This window comes from Protopterus annectens, chromosome 9.part0, assembly GCF_019279795.1.
Source record: "Protopterus annectens isolate FY-2018-M chromosome 9.part0, PAN1.0, whole genome shotgun sequence".
NCBI lineage: Eukaryota > Metazoa > Chordata > Ceratodontiformes > Protopteridae > Protopterus > Protopterus annectens.
This window is the reverse complement of record NC_056743.1, coordinates 822,321,835-822,349,137: the sequence shown is the minus strand read 5'-3', so window position 1 is coordinate 822,349,137 and position 27,303 is coordinate 822,321,835. Positions and strand designations below refer to the sequence as shown.

Here is a 27,303-nt window from a genome sequence, read left to right as displayed (position 1 = left end):
CAGAGTATGGGAAGTCCCTGGGACAGGAATCTATCCCTCCAGCATGTCCTGTTTATTGTGGTGACAAGGTTTAGGTCCCTAGAGCGTGCAGCTCGGAGGGATTGGGATTTCTTTGGGTGCAGCATGTCCAACAGCTCTGGGTTTGACATAGCTTTATATGTTAGGCAGAGATCACCTCAGAGTAGGTGATATGCTATGGAGTAAAGCTGGAGTTTTTTTGAGACGGTCAGTATAGGGCATCTGTTTGAGGCCAGTAATCCTCTTTGTGAGGTACTTCTGTGACCTTTCCAGCTGCTGCAGATGTCTTGTGAGGTACCAAAAGGGGCACTGTACTCTTTAATGGGTCTAATGAGTGTCAAGTAGAGGGGAACATTGACCTATTTTTTCCTGGATGAGAACCCTTTTATGATGAGGTGTGCCACTTAGAAGGACTTGCTGACTACTATGACGATGTGACTATCAAAGGACAGACTATTGTCCATCTGGGTCCGAAGGTCTCTTATCACACATTTGGTGTTAAGTAGACTGCTGTCTATGTAGTAGTTCATGGGTACAGAGTTTTTACCAAGGGGGATGACAATGCACTTTTTGGCATTGAACTTGAGGCCATGGCTCTGTCACCAGGCATCTGTCTCAGCGAGGCCCTTCTGTAGGATTTCCACATCATTTGGGGACTCTACTGTGGTTCCTAGTTTGCAGTCATCTGCGAACTTCGTTAGCCAGAGGCCTTCTGTGTTAGCCTGTACTTCAGAGAAGTAGATACCAAATAGGAGAGGTCCCAGGACTGAACCCTGTGGTACTCCACTTGCCACTGGTATGAGATCAGGTTTGGAGTGTGCAACCTTTACAGTGTGGGTTCTGTCAGTGAGCCAGTTGGCAACCCATCTTGTGACGTAGGGATTTATACCTAATTTAGTGAGTGTAGCTATAATTCCAGAATGGGGGATGGTGTCGAAAGCCTTGGCGAGGTCAAGACAGGCTGTGTGAACCACCTTACCCTCATCTACGGCTTTGGTGACTGCCTCAAAGAAGTCTATCAGGTTCAGGAGGCATGATCTGCCTTTCACAAACCCAACTGGGTGGGATCCAGAGTTTGGAGGTTACCAATGTCTTTGTTTATGAGTTCCATGATGATATGTTTCATAGCCTTGTAGACCAGGCTCATCAGGCTAATATGGCGATAGTTCCCATGATCAGTGGTGGCTCCCCCTTTGTGGAGTGGGACAACTATTGCTGTATGCCATTCAGTGGCCTGATGCGCGGCTATAATTGAACATGGTGCTTAGCTGCTTGATGGTGCTTAATATCATTAAATCTGAACTGTGGACTCCAGCTGCCTGAATTCCACCGACTTTCTGTTTTATAAATGTATGCATTATGTCACACTGAAATCTGTAGGCTGTCAATCATGCATCTTTCCATACAATGACACGCCTATTTAACCTATCAATCACTGAGACCACACCTACTTATGCACAGACCGGCCTGTGAGTTTACTGTACTAATTCAAAGCCCTTGGTTATTTAAAATTAAGGGCAACATTTTTGAAATTCAGGAATCTAGCTTTTTTAGTCGAGGGATCATAATTTGGAACAAATATAGCTCTTTACATGTCCCATCAAGAGTCAGAGAAGCCAACAATAAAGGGATAGAAGACTTAAATCAGGGAGGAGCACTTTTTAAAAAAATATTGGTAGTATTTACAAGAAAGTGGTTTTCTGAGAAAAACATATAAATCGTAAACTAGAATGTCTAGTGCGATTTGTTCCTATAATAATCACAATTCTATCATACAATCTGATTTTTTTTTTTTAAAGAAAGACTGCGCAGAAAATTTAAGCCACATCAGTGATGTAACAAAAAAGGGCCATTGAGAGGTAATACTGAAATTCTTCTGAGAAATACATTCTACAGATGAAGCGGAACCCGCAAATGAAGCACAAATCTTGAAAAAATGATAGCCAAGGAGACAGCCAAGATGAACGTGGGTCATTTCTCAAAAGTTCATTAATTAAGATTAAAGTACTACATGAAAATTCAAGTTTACCTCGAAACAATGTATCACCATACCCAAAATTAAGTTGTCATGTTTTCCTGAAACTACTGTAGCCAATGTGTAGTCGGCTGCAGTGGTGGAGCGGTTAGCATTGTCGCCTTACAGCAAGAGGTTCTCTGATTTGATTCTCCGCTGGAGCACCTTCTATACAGAGTCTGCATGTCCTCCCTGTGGCCAAGTGAGTTTTAAAGGCATGCAGACAGGTGTGTGTGTGTATGTGTGCACCTTCTGTGAAGGTTGGGTGCCAGGCTGGCAACCAGACATCATAAAAACACCACTGCCAATCAATCTGCGGACTGGTGATCTGCTGTGGTGACCCCCTAACTGGGAAAAGCCAAAAGACATTGCTTTATTGTAGCCGCAGTAGTGCAGCAGTTAGCGTTGTCACCTAACAGAAAAGGTTCTCCGGTTCGATTCTCTGTGCCTTCTGTGCAGAGTCTGCATGTCTTCCCTGCAGTCATGTGGGTTTCCCTCTGGGTGCTCTGGTTTTCTCTCACATTCCAAAGGCATGTCATGCGTAAGTGGATTGGACACTAAATTGGCCATAGGCGAGTGTGTGTGTACGACTGAGTGGTACGAATGAACTATTGGAGCAAGGCGAGCCATCCAGCAGTGTAAACCTTGGCTCGAGATGATCGTCACTGGTGAAGTGACACCCTGACCCCATGTGCAAAATGGGAAAAGGGGTTGAGGATGGATGGACAAACTGTAGAGTCTATGTGAGGTCTCTTACCATTATTGAAGGCGTACCACAGAGGTACTTCAAGAACCCATTTCCTGCATTCAATATCCAAGTGGCTATAGTGGGCAGGCACACAGCAAAGAACTTGCAACAGCAGAGGTATTTTGTGCACATTATCTCAAACTTCTACAAAGAGGTACATACATCAAGAAAAAAATACAATGAAACTACTCCTACCTTGAGAAAAAACTATCAGCACACATACTCCCAAACAGAATCTACAGAGTCTACAGAAACTCAAACTTTTCCAGAGAAGGAAGAGGTCTGAGAAATTCACTGTAGAGATCAGGAGATGCATTAAACTAAGCTGCGGTAGTGTTGTCGCCTCACAGTAAGACGTTGTCCTGTTCGATTCTCAGCTAGAGCGTCTTCTGTGTGGAGACATGCGTGAATGGGCGTACCTTCGTTGAAGGTTGTGCATCAGGGCTGGCAACTCAGCATGTAAAAATCTACTGCCAATCATTAGTGGACCGGAGTTCCGCTGTGGCGACCCCTAACCGGGAAAACCCGAAAGACACAAAAAGTGAGCCCAGGCATTGTCTAGAGGAAAAAACGAAGAAAATGCACAAAGGCCCAGGAAAGGTAGTAATATGGGAAAAATAAATAAGTAAATATATATGGGTCCACTTCTTAAACTTGAAATATTGAAATCTCAAATTTCAGTATTTCGAATCGAGAATGTCAGACCCTCAAAAACACGAAACACCACAACCACAAACAATACCGAATCTCAGAAAACTCAAGTAAATACATAACTCTCTCTCCAAAACAACACAAACACCACCACACATTTCTGCAAGAGGCAAGCCCCCTGCACCCTCATGAAAGGGACTGCACCCCTCACACTCCCACTACTTATATATACCAACTCCAAGGTCGCACTAACCCGAACAAAAAGCAACACACACCTTCCCTGACTTGCCCTACACTCGCACTGCAGACAGTCATATTTAAACTCACTAATAACACACAAACACGCACTACACATGCACAAAAATCATAACATTCAGCACTCACACATACAGTCTCACCCACTTACCCCACCCTACTTCTACAACTCCCCACAATAACTAAATATTAATACAATAACACTAAAACCCTTAAAATCTGAACACCTGCCTGAATCTCCGTACAGACATGAACATCGCCCGCCATATCACACAACCCTTAAAGTGACAGCAAACACTGAACAACACACCAAAGCAAACGCAACACAGATTCAGTAAACTAACATTCAAAATAGTGCAGTTTTGAAAAACCGCACTTTCAATATTCTCGACTCCAAATATTGAAATGTGAGATTTCAATAGTTCGAGTTTAAGAAGTGAATCCATATATATATATATATATATATATATATATATATATATATATATATATATATATATATATATATATATATATATATATATATATATATATATATATATATATATATATATATATATATATACATACACACATATACATGTATGACATCAGAACAGAGTGAGAGGACAAAGGGAAATAATGAATTTGAAAGGAGCTAGGGCAGACTGACAGGAAAGGGGGTAATAATGAATACAAAATAAATTAGGACAGAATGACAGGGCAGGAGGTAATAATGAATACAAAGATACCAGGGCAGACTATAATAATAAATATAAAGCTAAGAGTATTCATGGCTGCATGGATAAAAATATACAGAAAACTGCTGAATCGGACAAACCTGCAGATTCACATCAGTGCATAATACCACTGTCAGTACTACAGACACCTGCAGGAAAATGTAAATTCCAACCACTTTCATAAAAAAGCTGCACAACTGGTTTGCCTGGTTTGCTGTACCCTAGACTTCATTTAAAGTTTCATTTACAGCTCTCATTGCATTATGATTAGCAATACAAAATTCAAAGACGTTGTGCTAGTATGCCTAGTTTGACAGAGGTTTTATAAAACACAAACTAACCTGATCATAAACCAGTTTTGTGTATGCAAGTGCAGCACATATGCAGAAAGGTTTATTTTCTTATGGTTCGTCAGCATCACATTCCTACAATGATCTGGTTTAATACACGAGTGATCTCCTCCTTTCATACCATGTACGCATCTGCTAATGAGCCACCAAGCAAACTGCAGACACTCATCTATCAGAGTTTTTCTTCAAAGCTAAAAGTAGTAGCCCTCTAAGCCTGTAACACCAATAAACAGTCAACTACTGCAAATGAGACAATTCATCAGCCAAACTGCATGTATACTGATCACTTTTGTGGGTGGGGGGATACAGTTATTTACATGTTACATTAAAAATATATAAAACACAACAGAAAATGGTTAGCTTACTATGAAATTTGTCAGATATTAAACATTTCTTTAACTTGTTCTTTTTGGTTAATTAAAACAAGCAAATCAATAGACAGACACTCCCCACTCAGTAGCCCTACTTTTAAGCAGCATTTCAAAAATGTATTTTTCCTGTTTTATCTCTGTAACCTAATTTTCCAAACTTCAGTGAGAACGGACAGCTAAATATTAGGGATATACAGAATGTAATGCACCCACACACACAAACATGAAATAAAGAGTAAATCCTGATGAATACACAATTCAACTGCTCAGAGTTTACATTAATACTATATAATATTCATTGTACCATACTGCAGGTCCATGACATTTCATGCAAGTTAACCTCACAGAACTTTAAACTGGAGCATCTGTTTTTAGCACAATTCCAAAAGCTCTGCACTACAGAAAAGGAGCCGGTACAGTAAATTATTAGCCCATTAACTACCCCCTTGGGAAAGAATGTAAACAGCAAACCACAAATCCAGACTAGCTGTTAATTATCTGCTACAAGCCGTGTGTTTCAGTTTCATGCGCACAGAAGTATGCCATTGAGAGAGAGAGAAATGAGAGCACTTCCACATTAGTGAGACCACTTACCACAACTTCAAAAAAAAAAAAAAAACGCATGACCATAACAGCTGCAGTATAAGCAATAAACTCATTCACAGAAAGGTTAATCCACACCAGTGTAAAGTTTCTCTGCCCAATACCTGGATGCCTTTGTATATATAGCACTCGGCTAGGACTCCTTCAGTCTCTTCACACACCTGTACAGGAAAACTGCAGAACTTCCTCTGGCTTTTATTGTTCCACACCTACACCCTTGCAAGCCTGATTCAATAAAGTGAGGTCATCTGCTGATCACTTAGTCCAAAGAGCAGACGTCACTGACTGCCCGCCCCCACTGGCAGGTTACCGTGGCTGAAAATATTCCTCAGTGAAAAGTACCGCCCTTTAAATTACTCATGCAGTTATTCCAAAGTAAACAAGACAGGTCTGAAGGTCCTGCATGCTGCTGTTTCCTCTAGAAGTACCACCCGTTTGCAACTTACATGGCTGAGCCTTTGAAGGTCTCCCACAGTAATTTCAGAGCAAGACTTCTGAAGACTACTTAGCCAGGAAACAGTTAAGACTAAGAAGTTTCAACGTGAAAAATATTAGCTCTCTTAATATTTAGAGCAGTTCATGAAAAAACAATTTTCAAAAGTCTATTCATTTAGTGTGCAAATCAAGTTAAGTTATCCAATCCAACGGAACCTACTCACTTACAGCCCATGGGCACAATTAGACTGAAGGCAAGATATTTGATTAGGTAAATGGATTCTCCTGCTATTATACAAGTGACAGTCAATTTTAAACATCTACCTGCATTACCAGACGATCAGGCAGATGGGACTACTGAAGGTTTCACCGAAAGGCCAGTGCCTCTATGAGCACCACCCTCAACCCCGTATTACACTGCCCTACACCAAACAAAATTAAAAATTAGTATCCCAAGTTCCCAGTATGTGGGCAGAACAGAAAGCTTCTATAAGTCTTGCATTAAAGGAAGTCAAAAATACTGGTAAGCCACAGACACTATATCAAGTATTTTAAACTAACAGAAGTTCAGCCTATAACACTTAAGTTTAAATGGTTATACATTTGTGTTTGTGCATGTGTGTGATCGTGCGCATCTGTCTGTGAAGGAAGGGGTGAGGCTGTCAAAATGCTACCACTTTCTGGAACAAGTCAGCTTATTTTCAATATTTTGTTTTAATTAATTACTGAGGCAGTACACTGATCATAACAACCTGTTTGCAGGCCAAGCCCAGGTGAAGAAATTCACAAAAAAAAATGAAACTGAACTAATTCATAAACACGGGGTAATCATAAGAGGTACAGTGTCTAGCAGACAACTGAAACAATGAACAATTATTAACAGAAAAACAACAAATGTGGCTTCATTTTAGTAGTAAATATGGGAGGTAAGTAACATGTGAGAACAGAGGGTAGATGTACAAGTAATGTATGTGAGGGAGGAGTTAGATGATGTGTCCAGTGGAAAAGCACTTGTAGGCAGATTTTTGACGGATGTATCTTTTCTACCTTATCAGGTGTACTCTGAAAGTGGAGAGAGAGTAAATTTTTTTAGGTGAGGGGAAAAGATTGCAAGAGTTGCGGTGCAATAATGGAAAAGAAGTCTTCAGTACACTAGTTTGGTTTGGGCAGGTCTGGAGTGAATGAGTCAGTCGGAAGTGGTTATGGTGGTTTTATTATGGTGTTTGGCAGCAAAAGGCAGGAAGGTACCTGCTTAAAGTAGTTTGGAAAGACGAGACCATAGTTGTATCTCAATTCTTTAGGTGACTGAGAGCCATCTGGCTTTGGAAAGGGTGATGCAATGGTGTGCCTGAAGGGAACACTAATAGGTTATTATCAAGGCAACCTTACATATGCAGCACTATTCCAACAGACGTAATACAACAAATACTACATGGATCTATATGAATAAATGTGAGAAAAAGGCACTAGAATCCATCTGCCAAGGTTTTTGACTCTTCTCTATATAGTCATCTTGTAGGACACCTAGTGATAGGCCAAACTTAGTAAAAATACTATAAAACTAAAAGGAATAAACAAGGAATTTACCATCAGGTGAAGGGTACTAAATGCAAGACAAGCAACTTGCTAGGTTTCACAGAAGGTAGTAAAGTTCAGTTATGTGAGAGATGTTTCTACAACCCATGCCAAGGTCACAACATATGTTGGTGGCAATTTATATAGTAGGTAAGAGAGAAATTTTAATATAAGAATGAACTGCTGTCAAGTACATTTAACAAAATAGTTTTAAGTGATTGCAATTTCACGTAGATGCACAACTATTTCACTGCAGCTCCATGTCACTGGATCAGAGGGCACATCTGGAGATTTAAAGAATCAGATCACTGAGAAAATCAAAAAGCCAACACCCACTACTGTTCACAGGAACAAACTACATTATGGAGCCCACTCTACACAGCCAACATTACAGATGCACGTTAGGTGCTCTTTCTTCAAAAAGTCACAACAAAACAACCTAGATATCCCCAATAACGACACACAGAAAACTCTCCATTAAAAATTCAGTAAAAAAGCACTGCAAAAAACCCCTCACACTCCAGCCAATGCACATACTCGGGACATCAGAGGGCACCAGCTAGAAGACTTTGCACAGGTTCTTCAGGTAGAAGCCAGAACTTTTGGTAGGTGCAACAACCAACAAAGTAAGAAGTAGGTTTGTTATGAAACCACAGGTTTCAAACTAGTGATGACTGCACCCCACGTTTATTTAAGGCAGACATGAACCATCTGGTCACTTGATCTACTCATTTCTTTATCTTCTGGATAACTAAAGAGTACTTCTTTTTTATTCCACTTTGCATAACAGTGAAATTTATGCAAGTCCACTGCATTTATGAAAGATACTGCTGTTTTTGGATGACTGTCCCTTCTTTTCCCTTAAGACAGCCATTTAGTATTGCGACATGATCTTTTCGGTTATGTTAGGCAAGAAAAAAAATTGTATTTCCTTCACAAATGAAAGCCCAGTCAGTTGTATCTCAATTTCTTCAGATAGCAACATACAAACTAGTAAGCAATAGAAAGACTCTTGATCCCTGACAGACCCCTTCTATGAACACAATGAGGGGAGAACTGGTTTCAGAAGTTGCTGACTGTCTGGGGATCCAACTTAAACTATTTCTCCCATGAGTCCCTCAGTTACCAAGCTGTGCATAGGATCACAGGAAATTACTAGGCTAATGGCCTTAGGGCCCTTACAAGCCTAGCCAAATTTACCCTTGTTACCATGATCAGCACCCTATTGCCCCCCCTGTCCAAAAGGGACAGAGGTAGAACCCCCAGGGTGAATTTACGATTACCCATCCAATCGTCCAGACTGCATGTGAAGAGAGCCAATGAGGTGCTTGTTTGACGTGAAGTGGGAGTCTATTCCAAAGGTGTGGCAACCTCTGGGAGACAAATCTGTCCCTCCAGCAGGTTCTATTGATGTCACATACCAGGTTTAGGAGCAAGTAACCCATGTGACATTTGACTTGCAGATGTGCAGCATTTCTAATAAAGCAGGGTCAGAGATTGCCTTGTATGCAAGGCAGACATCGCCTCTGAGTAGTCTGTATGAAACAGAATAAAGTGACAGTGATTTCAGCCAATCCATAAAGAACAGCTGATGAAGACCTTGAATTTTCCTTGTAAGGAACCTTTGTGGTCTCTCCAATTGCTAAAGGTGCTTTGAAAGGTATATACCAAAAGGGGTGTTGTACTCAATTGTTGGCCTAACGAACGAAGAGTACAGAGGCGATAACTTCTTTTCTCAATGCTATGCCTTTACTTAGTGAGATGAGCCATACAGAACTCACTTCTTACTATGGAAACTTTGTGATCAAATGCAAGGTTGTTGCCAACCTGACTGCCCAGACCTCTCACCACTGAGTGCGTACTTAGTGCTGCTATTGATGTGGTAATTTGCAGAACATCGCTCTTACCAAAAGGGAGGATAATACATTTTTTTGCATTGAGGTTGAAGGCATGACTTTGGCAGCAGTCATTTGTTTGTGTAAGACCTTGTTCAAGGATGTTAACATCATTTGAAGATTCTATGACTGCACCCAGTTTGCAGTAATCAGCAACCTTAGTCAGCCAGTGTCTCTTGGTTTTAGCTTGTACTTTGGAGAAATAGATTCTTAACAGTAGATGCCCCAGGACAGGTTCTTGTGTAATGCCACTGGTTAAGGGTCTGTTGTTAGAGGTGGTTTCTCCTAGTTTGACTGTATGAGTTCTATCAGTGAGAGCCAGTTCGCAACCCAATTTACGATACAATGGTTAATATCTAGCTGGAAGAGTCTGTCAATGATGCCTGAATGAGAGATAGTGTCGAATACCTTGACTATGTCTAGGTAGGCTGTATGCACAGGATTTCCCCTCATCCAGGGCCCTGGTGACTGTCTCAAAGAAGTCCACCAGGTTTAATGGGCATGATCTCCCATTGACAAATCCAAACTAGGTAGGATCTAGTGTTTGGAGATTACCTATATCTTTCTCGATAAGGTCCATGATGATTCTCTCCATGGTCTTGCAGATAAGGCTAGTCAGGCTAATAGGTCTGTAGTTCCCAGGGTCGGTAGAAGCACCACCTTTGGGCAAGAGGATAATGGTGGCTGTTTTCCATTCAGCTGGGATGAAGCCGAAGCTTAGAGTGTGACTGAAAACCGTGCCCAATGCTGATACTAATTCTTGTTTGAGCCCATGTAGGACACAGCCTGGGATGTTATCAGGTCCCACTGATGCTGTGTTTTTGGCCTTAGAGAGGGCATTTATGACCTGCTCTTTAGAGGTACAAGGTAGAAGACAGGTGCTAGGGATGTCATGAGGTACATGTGGCGGGGACAGTGGAGTGAAGATTTCACCAAACCTGTTAGCTAATAGGTTAGCTAGGTCCACCAGCTCAGTATACGTGTTACCATTAACTATCAGTTCAGCACAAAGCTGGGCATTACTTTTTAGGTTACAGATGTAACTAAAGAATGTCTTACTGTTGTCCTTTGTTGAGGAAGCTAACAGACTCAAAGTTTGCCTTGGAGGACTTCACAAGAAGTCTTATTTGCTTATTTAAGCTGAGGAGGGAGTGTCTCCAGTTTAAAGTCTGTTCCTTCTTACTCTTACACAGCACTTTCTTCCTTTTATTGTAAAGCCTATTAATGGCGGTTGCCCACCAGGAAGGTTTGCTCTTCCTTTAAGAGCTTGCTTTGGTCCTAACAGGTACTGCCAAGTCAGTGCAGTTATACAGGTGCTTGTATAGGGCATTGGTGTACAGCTCAGCATGGTTACCAGTGCCGTGTGAGGGGGAGGTGCAGTGAAGCTATTTATACCATCTAGTAAGAGGTTATAATCTGCTTTGGAAAAGATTTTTAGTCTCTCTTCATATAGTCCAGAGAGGTACCTCTCAAGTTGTTCACACTAACACGGACTATGACAAAGTCATAGCAGTACCTGTTGCTGAGAGACCTGAGTGCATGTGTGATATGGGGGATCCTGGCACCTGACAGACAGCTGACCGTGACCTTTTCCTTACCCAGCCTGGTGAGAGGGACATGCGTGTCTCAAAAAGAAGTCACCTATAACTAATACATTAAGTTAAGTGTTTAGCCTTGTGGGCTTGAGAGGTGAGACACTGGTGCATGAGCTATTGTGTGTGTATTGTGTTCTGCAGAGGAAGCATTATGTATAGTGTTGCTTGTGTTTGGGAGGTCTCTGGTGTTAGGTTCATTTCTGGCAAGAAGCTCCACGTATGTTGGTATATGTGATGGGGGTTTGGGTGGTGACGTGTGCGTGCTGACAACCTGCTCAGTGTCAGATGTACTGACTGGCATGTGAGAGAGCATGGATTCAAGGTTTTTAATATAGCTGCATCTCTCACATGTTGAGTTTGTCTGAACTAGAAGTAGAGAGTTTTCAGTGTACCCAAGGCAATTGCTACACTGCCTCCGGATGCCCATGTTGATCAAGCTGGCTGGAGAAATTGTGGGAAATTGTCCATCCATAGTGCTAGGTAAATTTATATAGTCAAAAACATGAGTATGGCAGGAAAAGGGGTCACACATAAGAATAACTAGTGGGTGAGGTGTGTTAGTACCTCAAAGGCTAGGCTTAGTACTACACTAGTCAGTACAGCAGGGCCACAGAAAAACTCATGAGGCTGTTCTCACAATGGGTGCTTCAAACAGCTTCACTAGTAATGTCTCTCTGCTCGAAAATGTGCTAAAGATGAGGACTATACTAATGGGATACAGCTGTATTCCAAGGGAATATAGTCAAAATTATCTGTCCAGCTATGGCGCACAACTGCTCAGCAGTACACAGTGTTTAGTGAGGTGCAAACAAGCAGAAACCCACTCAGAGGTGGGGCATAGATACCAGAAGGTTAAAACCTAATCAATCTTTAAAAAGCTCAAAACAACCAATGAGGTGCTTACTCCAAGCCCTAGACCAGCAAACCTTTATCAACCAGGTACCAATCAACACAATCCCCTCACTAGAGTGCAGATGGGCCCTTTACAATCCAAGATGGCCTGGAAAATGTACTAAGAACAAACAGGGCCAGATGTAGCAAACGTGTACCTGGGCTATGCTATAGCTACTAGCTACACTATTTTAGGCAGAAAATACTAAATGTTTACCACAGAAAAAACAGCAGTGAGACACAATGTTTTAAACAACAAAAAAGAGCAAGGAGACTCTAAAGAATGCTTTTAACTGCAAACAATTAATTTATATAACACACACCTTGGGAGAACATCAGAACAAAACAGTGAAAATAGCAAAAAGCATTGCAAACAGTGAAAGCAGTAACAAAAAGTAATTTTAACAGGTCCACTAAGACAGACAATTGCAGTACAACAGTGCAGATTAATTTATAGTAATAAAATACACTTAAAAGTTGGCAGCAGACAATAAAAAGTGCAATAAATAGTAAGAATAAGCAAAAATTAGTAAAAAAAAAATAATCAAGAAAGCAAGTAACTTGTGGTTTTAGGAAGCTCAGAGGCCTCTAGTCGTCCATGGTGGTGCAGCAGTTAGCGTTGCCACCTCACAGCAAGAGGTTCTCTGGTTCGATTCTCGGCTGGGGTGCCTTCTGTGCAGAGTCTGCATGTTCTCCCTGTGGTCACGTGGATTTCCTCCGGGTGCTCCGGTCTCCTCCCGCATCCCAAAGACATGCAGTAGGTGGATTGGACACTCTAAATTGGCCCCAGGTGTGTGTGCGTGTGTGTGCCTTCTGTGGAAGGTTGGGCACTGGGCTGGCAACTCGACACCGTAAAACTCCATTGCCAATCATGACAGATAATCCGCTGTGGCAACCCCTAACTGGGAAAAGCCAAAAGAAGAAGAGGAGGCCTCTAGTCATCTGGTATCTCGGCACAGAGTTGTGGCATTGTGGTATCAAGTGCTGCACTCTACCCCAGTAAGGACAAAATGGACAATTATCAGTTAGTCACCATGAGATGACAATAGCACTCTGATTAAAACAATTCACTCCTTTTCTGTGAATGCTACAACGAAGACATCATAGAAGTTACAGCTCACTCGAAAATTATTCAACTGCAAGGGTACCACCTTCACAAGACCTTCCCCTTCAGTGTAGATTTTTAAGAATGCTCTAGTTTGTAGGCTGGGCCAAAAGGCAGTCACTTTAAAATAAGAGTGATTATGTAACATTTGGGGAGTATGGGAACAGATCACTCCTCAATAACTTTCATTCATCTGCAAAGGTCATGTAAACATTCCAGCACAACTAATAAGCAACAGATTAGTCCAGAGAGACCACCAAATGTGTCACAAAGCTTCTTTATCCTCACGACCTCAGAGAACTGGAGCTGTCATGGATACCTTGTGGAAAGGATAATTAGCAACACTTTGCTACTCAGGGAGCACTATGCTGGAGGAACATGAAAGAAAAGAAAACTAAAGCTTCTGAGACAAGAACAGAGGCAGGCATATCAAGACATATCCAGATAGTCTTGGTTAATTAAAAAGATCAGCACCACAACACACTTGGTGGTGGGTGGGGGATTACCATAGGGCATCCTCGGGGTGCCAGAAATTACTTAGCAATGTCAAGTCAGAAAAGATTCCCCTTTTCAGAAACTGCCATGGTATTTTAAATCTCCACAGGAAAACAGACTGCAACAGAAGGTCTAAGAATCACAGACTAACAGCCTCTCTGCAAGCAGAAGAAACCAGGCTTCCTTTAACGTTGTCCGACACTACTGTAGATCAGGAGTGGATCATCCCCTACTACTTGCAAAACATGTTAGAAACAAATTCCAGGTACTAAAACTCACTTAAATGATTTATTTTGCTACAAATATAAAACAAAGCACTAAGAACCCTCAAAATAAATTTCTTATTAAATGAAATATCCAATACTGCGACATATTGATAAAAATATTCAAAATAATTACGAAAATGTTTGAAACTATATCCGAATCACATAAAATGTATAAAACAAGGAAAACAACTATATTTTTCACTATGTACTGCTTTTTAGCAGTAAATAAATCTATTCAAAGTATCTGAAGTGTGTAAAGTGTTTGCAAACGTGTGCAGTATTACAGTGCAGTAATTTCGCAAAGTACAGTTATTTCAAAGCATTGCTCACAAAGTACAGTACTTTGAAGAGTTGCCCACAAAGTACAGTACTTTGAAGAGTTTGTTGTGCATTTGAATATTGTACCAAGTACCTGGTGTGTGCGCATGTTTGTACATAATTACAGGAGCCATTTTCATTGTTTTACTATAATCTGTGGGCATGTCAGAAGGTTTTCGCAGACACACACCACTTGTGTTTGATAACAGTATTGCAGAAAACTGGACAGTGTTTGAGCAGGAATATATTTTCATACAGGCTCTTTTTCTGACAAACATGCACAGACCAAAGCATTTATTCTGCTTAATTTAGCTGGTTCACAGGCCATTGAAAGTATATGCACCTGCTGTGTTTGCAGGGGAAGACTGTCATGAAGTGGCACCTGCTAAAAAGCGGGAAGATCCTGAGTGCTTAAAATGTAAATTTAGAGAAATGTGTAACCCCTAAACAAATATTACAATGGAAAGGCACTTACTTTACACAACAGATCAAAAGGCTGGCGAAACTTGCAGCATATATAACTGACTAGAGAAATAAGGCTAAAACTTGCAGATTTGGTGAGTTGAGAGATAAGTTGATCAAGGACAGGCTTATGTGTGGTAATAATGACAGAAAGATTTTTGCTTCAAGACAGTGATTTAACTTTGAATAAAGCCATTGAGATTTGTCAGATACACAAGCCCAAAAGAGAAAAGTGCTTAGCTTTTGGTCAGCAGTGTCATTCTTGCAATAAGTGGAATCATTTCAAAAGATTTTGTAAATCAAGGCACATTTGTTTATTAAAAGAGGGCATTCCAAGAGGCAAGTTGATAAATTAGAAAGCTGCAACCCCTACTTTTTATGTTGATGGTGCATCTGTGATTGGTGAAACAGTCAATGCAGCTGATTTGTGGGCAAAGAATGAGATCTTTTGTACTGTTTGGATTATTAGGAGTCCTGTAGAGCTCAAAGTAGATACTGGCTCAAAGTACAACGTTATGTCAGCAGAAATGTTTGCTAGAGTAAAAGCTGCAGAACAACTTGATTTGACTAAGTGTGCAAAGCTTGTTCCTTATGGTGGCGAAGAGATTCAGACCAAAGGCTCACTAGTGCTATCATGTTATTCTGCTGGGAACAGCTATGACTTGCAGTTTTATGTAGTCAAGAGAAACGTGCAGTCATTATTAGGCCTCACAGACTGCTTGAAAATAGGGCTCCTTTCATTTAATAAAGAAGTCCACCATGTAAGCCTGCATGGCAACAGCTCAAATTTCGCCCAAACTACTTTTTCCGAGTATGCTATTTTTGTAGACAAACTAGGCAAACTACCAGTTGTGTACTCTATGAGTTATCAGACCAGCACAGAAAGTTCCAGTAGCTATACAGAGCAGAGCCACAGCCAAGCTAGGCGGAATGGTGCAGCTAGGAGTAGTTTGACCAGTAGAAGAACTTACTGAATGGGTATCCTCCATGGTAGTAGCTCATAAGAAAAGCTCAGATATCAGTCTATGTACTGATCCACATAATTTGACTAAAGAAAAAAAAGGCCTCATCATCCAATGTGCACAGTCGAAGAGGTTGCTGCCCCTGTTTTTTCTGTCTCAGATGCAAAAAGTTCATTTTGGCAAATTTTGCTTAACCAAAAATCTTCATTGTTGAGCACATTCAATATGCCATTTGTAAGAAACAGATTTCTGAGAATACCATTTGGAATAAATTCTGACAGTGAAGTCTTTCAGCGTGCGATGCAGCAAATATTTTCAGGCTATCCCTGTGCTATTATAGTAGATCATATTCTAGTAGGAGGCAATGGTGAAGTTGAACATGATAGAAACCTCAAGAAAGTTCTGGAAAGAGCACATGAAGTGCATCAAGCTGAATCTTAAGTGCAAATTCAGACTATGAGAAGTTACTTAATTTGGTCACTTGTTTACCAATTCAGGCTTATGACCAGATCCTTCCAAGCAAACAGCAATTCTCGAGATGCTAGCTCCAGACAATGTTCAAGCCCTACAATATTTTCTTGGCATGGTCAACTACCTAGACAAGTTCATTTCCATATTTAAGCCAATTTTCAGCACCACTTAAAGAGCTGACATGCAAACATGTAATTTGGTTATGGTCAGAAAAGCACCAAAGTGTATTTGATGCCCTGAAACACAAAATTGCCAACCCACCAACTCTCCGCTACTATGATGTTCACAAACCAATTACTCTTTCCTGTGATGCCTCTAAGTTTGATCTAGGTGCAGTAATTCTTCAAGAGAGTAGACCAGTAGCTTACGCACTGAGAACTCTTACCCAAACAGACATGCAGTACGCACAAATTGAGAAAGAGCTTTTGGCAATTATATTTGCATGTTCGAGGTTCCATGATTATATTTATGGTCGACCTATCCAGATTGAAAATGACCACCATCCTCTAGTCACTATTTTGAGAAAGCCTATTCATACAGCCCCAGCTAGGCTGCAACACATGATGCTCAAACTGCAAAAGTACAATTTCAGTCTTGTTTACACAAAAAGCTAATTTCTTTATCTTGCTGATACTTTATCCAGATCACCCAGAAAAAAACACAGAACAGCATAAAGAGCAACTTGATTTTGAGGTCAAGAAAGTGAGAAATTTTTCTTCCACACATCTTGATGAGCTCAGAATTCACACATCTTCAGATCCAATTCTCCAGAAGCTCAACTACTTTATCAGTCGAGGATGGCCTAACAAGCAATCTTGTTTACCAGTAGAAGTGCAACCATATTTTCCATAGAGAGATGAGATTTTGTCAGACAATGGTATCATCATGAAAGGTCCTAAAGTGATTGTTTCAAAGTCCTTGCAACAAGAGTATATTAAGATAGTGCATCTTGGCCACCCAGTAACTGATTCTACCTAAAAGAAGGGCAAGAGGTCTAATATTTTGGCCTTCTATGTCAAGAGATAAAGTACTTTCATCTTGTTCAGTATGTAATAGTAAAAAGCCGCATCAACAAAAAGAACCACTTCAGTTAAGCCAGATTCCTGAACTACCTTGGTCGACAGTAGCCACAGATATCCAAGTGGAATGGTCAACACTACTTGGTGTTAGCAGACTCTTACTCAAATTGGTTCAAGATTGACCTACTTCCCAACCTAACTTTCAGTACTGTCATTACTAAGTTGAACAGACATTTTTCTGTCCACGGTAGTCCGCACAGAGTTATTTCTGACAATGGTGCAAGTTTACTAGTCAGCAGTTCAAGAAATTTGCAGAACAGTAGGACTTTGTTAACATTATGAGTAGTCCTGAATACCCTCAGTCAAACGGCTTGGGTGAACGTGCAGTTCAAAGTGCAAAACAGCTGTCAAAGAAATCCAGACATGACAATACCAATGTTTTTCTAAACTTGTTAAGTCTCAGAAACATTCCACCTGATAAACATCTTGGTTCACCTGCTCAGAAACTTATGTCGATACAAATCAGAACCACATTACTAATCAGCAGTAATTTATTGGTTCTATGTGCTAAGAAAAAAGCAGCAAAAGCCCAACTGTTGAAAAAGCATTTGTCGAAGACATCTTACTATGGTAAAACCAGCAAACTGCTCAGTTCATTGAAAAAAAGGGGAGATAGTGAGGATGCAGACGTCAAAAGGTTTTGATCACATCGGATTTGTGAAAAGTTTGTGTCAACAGCCAAGATCATACATTGTGGAATCACAAGGAATGGAATTCAGATGAAATCACAAGCATTTGTTGCCAGTGTCCGAACTAGTGTTACAGCATCGTGCCTGTGACAAAGACTCTAGCTCTCAGAATGACTTGTCCAATGGTCCTGTTCCAGAGGACATTCCGTCAGCAATCCCAGTTCCTAAGAAAATCCCTGAGATTCCTCAGGCAGAGCATTCCCATGTGAATGTCCCTGTTGATAAACCCAATCCTAAATATTATGTCACAAGATCAGGTCGCATCTCGAAACCTAGTTCTAGATAAACAACAACCTGGACAGGACTGTTGTTTTTCTTTATTAGTGTCTGTATAACTGCATGCCTATTGAAATGTCATTGTTTATATGAGACAGCTCAGTAAATAGGGTAGATGTAGATCAGTATGTGTGATGCATCTTTAAGATGCTTTCCAGTGAGCTGGCATGTGTACATAAGTACTGAGCACATGCAAGAGCGCCATTTTGAGTAAGCAGCCAGAGTGACAGCATGTAAGAATATAGTCAGTCAGTTTGTAAGACAGTTAAAGTTTAATGTTCCTGCCACCCATCATGATGTGTTTGTATACAATAAACCACTTAAACGAACAACCAAGCCTCATCGCCTTCTTAATGCACATAAGACGAACGACTACTTTCATGATATATTTCAGGATACTTGTGTGTCAAAAAAAAAGTAATACTTCTGGTGTTTAAAGCAATGTTCAGCTCTCTGGAACACTGCAAATTAATACAGCTAGTACTGAGAGCTTAGGGTGTCACATTTTTCATCATAGTAAACTGCTGCTGACAGGCACAGTTTTTAAACTGTACACCTTGAAATCCATTTCATCTAACAAAGGAACTAACTTCAAGCACCACTTCATAACAGTCTGTGTTTTTAACTTTTCAGACACTACCATTTTACCACATTTAAATGGTCTACATGCCTGTGCGTAATGTTAAAAAAAGGTTAACCTACATCAGAAGTTAAGATTTTTTTAAACATAATACTATCACTCAGAACTAGATCTATAGATATGCAATTCTCATGAAAGTCTGTAGATCCTGGAGGATCTCGGAGTACAGACACTACTCCTTGTTCTCAGTGTTGCCAGCAGTCAACTGAGATGGTTTGGGCACCTTGGGAGCCTGTCCCTCAAGTAGCAGGAGCACAAGACATATCAGATGGAGAACCTGGGGTAGACACAGGGTACAACAGATGGACTCTATCCCACAGGATAAGTGGGAGACTGTTGCCAGGGTTAGGAATGACTAGTCTACCAAGTTCAGCTTGCTACTGAATCACTCATCAATAAGGACATAGCCAAAGTGGAAGAGAGACTCTTAACGATCACAGATAAGTCTCAGAGCTTACCTACAAATAAGGTTATTCTTTAAAACCCAGCACAGTCCTAACATACCTGATAATTCACCTGCTAGAGAACGGAAATTTATTCCAAAAGGATGCAAAGGCAGAAATATACACACATGATTCTTCTAGCTGTTTTAGTAACTGTCAAATGAGAGATAAATATCGTCCAGTTTCAAATACATCCTAATGACTGGATCAAGAATAGGTCTGAAGCAAGGAAAACAGTAATACTGAATACTATATTCATAAAGTTGCAGAAAGTACGTTAAGAACTAAGTCAACACACGAATGCAGAATGGAGATTCAGCTGATAGTGATGACTGCAATTAGGGGTACAGAGAAAAAGCAAGGGGGGAATTTACTGGAAGAATGTGGCAAAAGAACCAAGGTACTGGAAATAGAGAGGGAAAGGTAAAAGAATGGGATGAGGCCAATAAGACATCTGAATTACAAGCTAGTGATTCCCTTTCCTATCAGAGACTGATAGAGTATAAGCAAAGAGAAAGGGATAGGGGAATCCTAAGTGAAAGACTTGCACTGCTTGAGTTTTTAATCGAATCTAGAACAGAAGCTGCGGTTAAAAAGGGATAATTAGAAGGACATATAAAATACTGCACTATAACTTTTGGAATCAATCAGAAGAGATTGAGAAGAGAAATAAGATAAGCAATTCGCAAAGAAACAATGGGAGGACATATGCATGGCTCTTAAATATGCAACAAAATCAAGATGAGTTAGGAATTTTTTGCCTGAAAGGGTTTGCATATGTACTTTTATATCCCAAGCAGACTCCAAAGAATTTTTTCCTCAGGTAGATGACAAATGGAGGTATGATGGGGAAGAAATAGATAACTGGGAACATATGTTCTGGGAATGTAATGAGGTGGAAGACTAGGCTCTGTCAGAAATATTGGGCAAGCAAATTAGTGTAACTAAGGAAATTATTTATTTACTTTTTTGAGCTGGGATACAGGATCTGAACTGCCTAGACATAGTAAAGGCTTTAAGTTTAATTCTGGTGGCTGAAAAAAAAAAAGCAATTACTAGAAGTGGAAATCAAAATCTAAACCAACTATATTCGAAGTAGTGAAAATTGTAATAGTGATAAACAATCAGGAAATTGGATTTTTAGAAAAGTGTAAGAGGTAAACTACATAGAAAGAAACTGATATTGTGGGAACAATACATGCAAAAAATGTTTTGGAGGAGGAATGAGGTTTAAGAGAAGACAAAAATTGAACATATGTAATCTTGCTTAGATTATACAACATATAACAATATATGTGATGTATAACGTTTGTAAATGTGAACTTGTTAATATGGCTTGATTACTTTTATATAAATGTAAGTTTCCCTATGTCACAAGTGATGACAATAAAAAAATAGATTTGAAGCATAGGCACATGTGATCCATAATGAAAGTGGATAAAATTAAAAATAATCCAAGAAAGAGTGATCAGTTTATACATTTCTTATCTAAAAGTATACCATAAAGTTACAACTTTTTATATTTATCTTTCAGTGAAACTCTCTCCCTGGATCTCCAGTAAAATCTGTCTCACCCAGTTGGCCTTTTTTTTTTCCAATGAAAAAAATGACCTTCCCAAATAAGTTGGCAAAGCGCAAACATATTGTGAAACTTGTACCTCTTGGAAAACAGCATGAAATGTTTTCTTATCACTGAAAAAAAAATGTCACCATAAATTGGGATACTGGGAATTCTAAGGGGACACTGTACTTATTCCATTCTACTTTAGATTTCATTAGCGATGTTGTATGTGATGCAGCACACCAAATCAAGGGAATGCAAGCTGTCACGTTATCTATAAGATGAAGAGGTTAAGTTGTTGGAGTGATGTGCAGAGTCAAAAAGTGTGGGTGTGTGTCTATAATGCAAACAATAAATGCTGATAATCACAACTATATCTCTCATAGGGATAATGTTGTCTAGTCTATCAAACTCGGTCCAGTACTAACTAAACTCACAATGACAACAAAGAGTTTAGAAAATGTGACTTCTGATTGTTATCAAGAAGCGTGAATGATAAACTTACTGCTCCAAACAATAGTTTTTGAAGTGGCTGTTACCAAGAGACACACACAGGATCTTGATAAAATGGATAAGTCTGTAAAATATGGCATGACCTGGCCATTTACAGTTTCAGGCTCTCACACACACAGTCTCTGAGGTGCAATCACCTGAGATATCAAAACTGCACAGTTTTTCACACCACCATTATTTAAGTTTCTTTTTTTCAACCAATTTGAAATAAATTATCCATTTTTGTTTCTAGGCAAAAATGGATATTTAAGCACCGTATCTATCAGCAACTTAATTCCCACTGATGTGCACATACCAGCTCAAAATCTCAATTACAAAACTTTTGTTGTCACCTAAAAGGTATTACAAGGGGCAAATACTGCAACAGTGAAGAAAAGGACATCTACTGTTATGGTAAGATTTTACACAACTGTATTATGCCCTTCCATATCACTATTGCAGTATTCTTCACTAAAGGGAGAATACAAAACCTCAAGAGTAAGCTTGGGAGGAGGAAGGCCCAGAAGAGCCCTTAAGAAACATATTCAGGATATCTCTGGCAAAGCCAGCTCTTGCTCTGGAAACATTCAATTTGTAATGCTTAGTAAAGGCATGGACAGAGGTCCAAGCAGCAGCCTCATGGATAGAACTGGTATCCACTCCATTGAAAACAAAAGCATCATAGGAAGCCACGGCCTTGGTAGAATGAACCATAACAGAGGCAGAAAGGCTTTTCCCATGAAAGGAGTGACGAAACAAAATGGCCTTAGAGATCCATGAAGAAATGGTTTGCTTAGAAACAGCCAAACCTAGAGACAGGATGAAAGGAAATAAAAAGCTGCAAAGAGTTTTGACTGGCTTTAGTTTTATCTAAACAATATTTGAGCTGCCTTTGCAAATTCAAGGTGTGAAAAACCTTCTCACTAGCAGAATGCGGAGAAGAAAAAAAGGAGGGCAGATTAATAGTCTGATTAAGATAAAATTCATTAATTACCTTGGGCATAAAAGGACAACACTGTGTCCCTATGACAAACTAAAAAAAGGAGGAAAAGCCACAAGACACTCTCTTAGCTGAAGTAAGGGCCAAAAGAACAACAGTTTTCCACATACAATGTTGTAAGGAAGCTGACCTATAGGCTGAAATGTAGCCTCAGATAATTCTTCAAGAGCAAACTTAAGGTCCCAGGAAGGTAGAATAGGCTTCCTGGGAGGTCTGATATGAAGGATGTCTTTAAGAAATTGTTTGACCTCAAACCTAGAGGCCAGAGGAGCAGTTACGAGCAGACAAGCAGAAACAGTGGAAAGGTGAGCTTTAACAGAAGAATATGCTACCAGCATGGAGCAATTCACACAAATAAGGGAGAGCCAGGGGGATCTCCCCAGAAAATGGATCACGGTTACGAGCAAATCACCAAACAGAAAATCTCTTCTAATTGGACATGTAGGATTTCCTGATAGGGGGGTTTCTGACCTCCTGCTAAAACCTATGCATGTCCTCAGGAAAAAAAGGTGCCTAAAAGGGATCAAAACCCTATCAACCACGACGTCAGCTGAAGAGTGGACAAGTGAGGATAGATGAGAAATCCCTCGTCTTGTGTGAGTAGCTCCACCCTGTGAGGTAACTTGTGGTGATTGCCCTTGACTAGGCACAGAAGAAGAGGGAATCAATGCTGTCTGAGCCAAAATAGAGTCACCAACAAGAATTTGGGGTGAGTCTTGTTCTATCTTGAGCAGGACCCTCGAAAGCAGAGGAAGGGGAGGGAAGGTGTACAGAATGTCCCCTTCCAAGAAAAAGACATGGCATACACCTTCCAAGCCAAAGGACTTGGAAAGTACAGTTACCATAAATGAAGATGTTTGAGTGTATTCACTGTTGCAGTCATCACATTAGGGTTATCTGCTTGCAGTAGCCCTCAGCCGGCCTGATTAACAAAGTCTTGGGTCCTGCGTGGGTTGCTGTCCTTTCTTCCATGACGTCAGGTTGTCAGGGGTCTAAAACATGCAGCCAACGCCATTACATCAGTTTTTCTTGCCCCAGATGTCAGGTGTTCCCCTAATGGGAAGCCATATAATCTATAAATATGCAAGGTTACACCTCCAACAAAAAAGCAAATACATCAAAAAGCTTTTGAGCATAGTAAAAGGAGAGTAGAGGTATAGCTAAAAAAGGTAAGAGGGCTGGAGGGAGGGTAACCAGGACTGCAACAGTGAATACACTTGAACATCTACATTTATGGTAAGTGTACACAACTGTACTATGTTCTTCGTGTTTCACTGTTGCAGTCATCACATTTGAGTAAATTCCCAAAGCAAAGGATGGGAGGAGGAATTTAGATACCATTAGGACCAGCTATAAGGCCCTGCAAGACTGCAGTGGCAAAGCCAGCTCTGGATTTAGAGAAAATTGGCAGATGGTAATGCTTGGTGAAAGTATGTACAGAACTCCAGGTAGCAGCTTCTAGGATGTCCCTGGTAGGGACACCTCTGAGAAAGGCTGTAGAGGTAGATGCAGCCCTGGTTAAGTGCGGTCTGATCCCCTGTGGGATAGGTTTTCCATGGTGCTTGTAGCAAAAATGAATGCAATGGCCTATCCATTTGGAAATTGTTTGCTTTGAAATAGCCTTCTCCTCTGCCACTACAGCAAATGCCACCAGCAGTTGTTCAGATTTCCTTTGGGGTTTAGTCCTGTCCAAGTAGAATCTAAGTTGTCTGTGCACATCTAATGAGTGCAGTATCCTTTCCCCTTTGTTCTGCGGATTAGGAAAGAAGGTTGGCAAATGAATGGACTGATTAAGGGCCACATTGGATACCACCTTGGGCATGAAGAAGGGACTGGTCCTGAGGGACACCCTGTCCGCATGAAAGATGATGAAAGACTCCACTGCCATATGGGCCTGTAATTCAGATACCCTTCTTGCTGAAGTGATTGCTAAAAGGAAAATGGTTTTCCAAGAAAGAAACTAAGTCTGCAGTAGCAGCTGGCTCGAAAGTGGGAAAAGTGAGTTTCTCCAATACAAAGTTAAAGTCCCAGGCTGGAGTTGGAGCTCTCCTGGGTGGTCATAAGTTTTTGGCCTCTCTGAGGAACTGCTTGAGCAGTGGATGAGAGAAGAGGGGAGGTTCTGTGTTATAATGAGCTGAAATGGCTGAGGCATGAATTTTGATGGCGGAGGACAGGCCCTTGTGAAGCATCTCAGTTAAGTATTGTAAAATCTGAGATAAATTGGGCACTGCTGTGCTCATCCCTTGAGATTGGTTCCAGGCACAGAATCTTTTCCATTTTTCAGCATAAGATTTTCTAGTACTAGGCCTCCTTGCCTCTAAAATAACTATCACTGGTTTACAGAAGGATGGTGAAGGACAGATCAGGTAATTAGCCAGGCTGCTAGGTTCAGTGTTTGAAGCTGAGGGTGCAGAATCTGGTTCTCCTGCTGAGATAGTAGGGGTGCCATGGGGCCAACAGTGACACACTGTGCAACAGGGGGTACACCAGTGTTGGCGTGGCCAGTCTGGTGCAATCAAAATTGTCCTTGGTTTGTCTTGTTTGACCTTTAGTAGTACTGTGGAGAGCAGAGGAGGAAAGGCATAAACTGATAGGTTTTTCCAGCAGAAGGACAGAGCATCCACTTTCCAAGCTTGTTTGTGGGGAGCCCTTGTGCAAAATTTGTCCAACTGATAGTTCTGGAGGGAGGCAAACAGGTCTATATCTGGGCTCCCCCATTTGCTTGTCAACATGTTGAAAATCCTTGGTTCCAGTTTTCACTCATGTGGGTCCATGAGGTTTCTGCTTAGTTCGTCTGCCAGTGTATTTAGTTTTCCTGGCAGGAATTCAGCTTGTAGATGCACTTGGTAGCTCAAGGCTGTGTTCCACAATGCCATGGCTAGTCTGCAGAGGGGGTAAGACTGTGTACCCCCCTACTTGTTTATGTACCACATAACAGTGGTGTTGTCCGTCTTTACCATTAATTGTCCTGGAAGAATGTGGTCCTTTAAGGCTGTCAGAGCATTCTGTACAGCTAACATTTTTTTTGATTGATATGCAGGTGCATTTGACTTGGGTTCCATTTGCCCTGAATGCACTTCCTTGCCAGGTGAGCTCCCTATGCATAGTCTGATGAGTCTGTTAGGGTTTGGGAGGCAGGGGGTAGTGTGAATGGTAATCCCTTGGTTTTGGTGGCAGGCCTCTGCCCACCAAAGGAACTCTAGGTGTAGGCAAGGTATGACAGGAATCACTGCTTCTAGATCCTGAGAATGTTGACACCATAGGCTTTTTAGATACCATTGTAGTTTCCTCATATGCAGTCTTGCATACGGAATTAGAAGAATGCAGAAGGCCATGAACCCCAAGGCTTGTAGTATTTGCCTCGCAGATAGCAGGGTTTTTCTGGACACTTGATGTAGGTTGTCAAATGAATTTGTTTCTCTGGAGTAAGGAAAGCCATCTGGGAAGTTGCATTCAAGCTTGCTCCCAGGAATATAATTTGTTGACAGGGTACCAGGTGTGATTTTTTTTTTCGTTTATGGTGTACCCCAGACAAGTTAGCACCCTTTGTACAAAGGCCAGATGATTCAAAAGTATATCCTGGCTTTCTGCCTGAATTAGACAATCGTCCAGGTATGGGTATATTTGAATATTTCTTTGCCTGCGAATTGCAATGACTGGAGCTAGGCACTTTGTGAATACCCTGGGTGCAGTAGATAAGCCAAAGGGCAGTGCAGAGAACTGACAGTGCGTGTAGCCTGCTTTGAAGCGTAGGTATATTCTACAAGATTCCCTGATTGGGATGTGCAGGTATGCTTCCTTTAAATCTAGTGTTGCCAACCAGGCGTCTTTGCCTAGCATAGGGAATAACTGGTGAAGTCAGCATCTTGAATTTTGGAATCACCAAAAATATGTTTAGAGTAGACAGGTCCAGGATAGGACACCATGAATTGTCTTTTTTGGGTACCAGGAAAAGTCATGAGTAGAAACCTTGTCCCTTTTCCTCTTCTGGTACCAACTGAATAGCCCCCATGCTTGAGAGAGAAAGTACTTGCTTTTGGGCCTCTGCCCACTGATTTGGGGTAGATCTGGCCACCCACTTGGTGTTGGAAACATGTGGAAGTGAAATCTGTATCCCTGGGACACTATATTTAAAACCCATTTGTCCTGGGTAATGAGTTCCCCAGTTCTTTGCATGAAGAGCAATCTTTCCCCCCAAAGGGCAGTCAGTTGGCAGTTTTAAAAATAAGTTATTGAGACAGTTTACCATAATGGGGAGTTTTACTACCCCCAGATTTGAAATTGGAGGCCCCCCACTGCTTAGTCCTGTGCATACCCCGGGACTGAAGCCTGGGAGCTCTGCTGGATCTGGGTTTGGACTGAAGGTCTGGAAGAGGCAGGAAAGGACCAATTCTTGGAAGGCCAATGCCTACTAAACATTGGAGGTTGTACTTGTAAAAAATCTTTAACAGTTTCCATATATTTAGTTTTTTCCTCCATCTTTTTAAGAACAACTTCTGCCTTGTTGCCAAACAGGCGGTCCTGGTGCTCAGAATTAGTCCAAAATGACAAAAAATACACCGAACCCACAGACATTGCCAACATCCTAGCTGAGGTTCAGCGCAAACTTCTCCCCCCCTTCCCCAGCAAAACGGCAAATATCTATCCCAGCAGAGTGCTGCCCCCTGACATCTCAGATGCTCAGGTAAGAGCCGCCCTCTCCAAAGCAAAAAACACAGCATCATTGGGACCAGACGGTGTCCCGGGCTGCATCCTACATGAACTCCAAGAAGAACTAAACCCAAACATAAAACTACTGATCAATCTCAGCCTTACTACAGGATATGTACCCAAAGAGTGGCGTACAGCAACAGTGGTCCCTCTCCACAAAGGTGGTGCCTCAATGGATCGTGGAAACTACCACCCCAAAAGATTGACTAGCTTG

General features: G+C 41.0%; 1 protein-coding gene across 4 annotated transcripts in view; it reads right to left on the bottom strand.

Moving 5' to 3' along the window:
• LIMA1 (LIM domain and actin binding 1) overlaps positions 1-27,303 on the bottom strand; it is a 1,567,671-nt gene that overhangs the window by 1,116,006 nt on the left and 424,362 nt on the right. Inside the window, exon 1 of one of the 4 annotated variants that reach the window (XM_044083482.1) lies at positions 5,834-5,960. The exons of 2 other annotated variants lie outside the window; for them this stretch is intronic. The gene's annotated coding sequence lies outside the window, so the exon portion shown is untranslated. Of the gene's footprint in view, positions 1-5,833; positions 5,961-27,303 lie in introns of those variants that run through there. One more of the 4 variants, XM_044083483.1, reaches the window with a different exon arrangement.